This window comes from Eleginops maclovinus, chromosome 20 (assembly GCF_036324505.1).
Source record: "Eleginops maclovinus isolate JMC-PN-2008 ecotype Puerto Natales chromosome 20, JC_Emac_rtc_rv5, whole genome shotgun sequence".
Classification (NCBI taxonomy): Eukaryota; Metazoa; Chordata; class Actinopteri; order Perciformes; family Eleginopidae; genus Eleginops; species Eleginops maclovinus.
Genome location: NC_086368.1, coordinates 17,060,388 through 17,062,803, shown reverse-complemented (window position 1 = coordinate 17,062,803; position 2,416 = coordinate 17,060,388).

Genomic DNA, 2,416 nt, shown 5'->3' with positions numbered 1-2,416 from the left:
AGAGGGGGAAAGAGAGGGAGAGAGAGAGAGAGAGAGAGAGAGAGAGAGAGAGAGAGAGAGAGAGAGAGAGAGAGAGAGAGAGAGAGAGAGAGAGAGAGAGAGTAGAATAGCGTAGAGTTGTGGGAGGGCGTTTAGTGTAAATTTAAGGGGCAGGTCTTGGAAAGCAGCCACAAAGTAACACAATGTTCCGGCTGTACTGTAGCTGTACCGCTGCCTCTGCTGACGAGAACACTGTGTTCCAATAGACACCCTGACCTGTAACCCGTTCCGTGCCGAGCCAGGCCTGGAACAGCCTGTACCGCAGCAGGCTGTCCTTCCCGCTCAGCTGACAACACATATCATCAACACTGCTGTGTAATAGCCAACCTTAGTCACACACGGGATGTGTAAAGCACCGAAATAAAAGCACATCCACTGCACGATAAGACGCTCGCTGAGACGGATTACTGTTTCTGTATGAGACGGTAAAACCCCGCCTTTTCATTTTTGTTTATCGGAGATTTTTTAAAGATTGAACTATTACTGTTACGTTACTTTAAGTTATTTGAAGATGGGGATTTTGACCAATTCGCATAGGTGTATGCTTATTGTTATGAGTAATATAATTGCCGAGGCCATGGTGGTCATTTTAAAATAGCATTATTGTGATTTTCACTGGGTGGAGATCATTTGTCTACAGCCGTGTAACAGTGTTAAAATTACTGCGGTGTTCAATATGTAAGCCTATATGTACATGGAGTGATTGAGTAACACTATGAGGAAGGGAAGTCATCACATTTCACTGCATCATATTTTATGAGTTCTTATTTGCAAGTCTAATATTATTCTTCAAATATATTTTACAATGTAGCCAACACCTGTTTTGCAGTTAGTGGGCCTTTTACATACACATAACAGAAGGATTACATATTTATTTTTATTTAAACAACATTATTTTTAATTTGTTTAAAGTGGCCAGATGAACAAGTGTATGGACACCATAAAATGTTTCTACCTCACACGGACGGTAACTCTGCTCAAGTTACAAGCCAAAACAAATATATTGTAAATAATACAAAAAGTAGATGAGTTTTGTAAAGATGTTATTATGTGAAATCAACAAAAAATAGTTGAAGATAGCCTTATTAAAGTTAGCCAAATATTATACCAGAAGGGATCTGTTATTGAGTATATTTTCCCCAGATTGATATCAGATATGAGACCTACTGTATATGAATTTCAAATTTTACAAACGTTTTTAATTTAAACATTTTGAAACTAATAATATGTAGATTTCATTAGTATGTCTAATAATGGCTGGACCTATGCCATATATTATTTGAGCTGTGTAATTAAATCATTCCAAATGTCGCCAATCATTTTCAAACACAAAGAAACATGTACTTTTTTCAAGGTTTCATTTGGTCAACGGTCAATGGCCTCATAGCCTCTTTACCCCCTTTAGTTGCTCCTACTTCCAAAAAAACATCATATGTTTTATCAACTAAATTTGGAAAAAATGTTAAAACATTACATATATCACAATTTTTTAAGAAGACAACTTCTACTTAAATTGTACATTTTGTCCAAACATATTAGACTTTCGTCAGGTTAAGTTCCACAGAGCATGTTTGGGTTATATTTTGCTTTAATCCCCTATCATGATCCAAGGATTGTTGACTTTACCAGGTTATTCTCTGACAAACACACCTGGCAACAGAGGGTTGTCAATATGCCAATGTAATATTAGGACAAAGGAGCCCTGGAGGAAGACATGAGAGTATCCAGAACACAGTTTGTCCCAACAAAGAAAAACCTGAACAGATGAGTACTGATTTAATCATGTTCTCAATGATTATGTCAAAACAAATATGAAATGTATAATAAAATAATAAAAAAGTTGAATCTGCTTATGTGTCAGAATGTATTTGACTGACTTCACTGAGTCAAGACATATTTTATAAAATATACATCAGTGGGATTGTGTGCAAGAGAAGCCAAATTTCCCATAATTGTCATGAAAGACTTTTTATGGCTTTGCCTCTTTGCTTTTGTGGTTTGAAGATACTGCTATATGATTATGTTCTCGTAAGATGCTTGCAATACTGCCCACTTTACAGCTGCTGTTTATGTTTATGTTCAGCATATTTTTGAACATGTGGCATAGTTTTTTGGTGTCAGTGTGTCTTCCTTATTACTTGAACTGTGGTGCATGTATAGGTAAATCTTTATTGCAGGCTTCTGGTGGGTGAATCCTGCAGTCAGAGGTGGTGAGGACACTGTCTGGCCACGCTGCTGGCAGACAGCCAGGCAGCAATTGAAGGGAACATCATGATCCCGTTAATTATAAAGGTGACATAACACAGGTGAACCCGATTGTGCACACCCACAGGGATGTTATCAACAGGCTGAGTAATCTCTCGAACAATCAGTTATC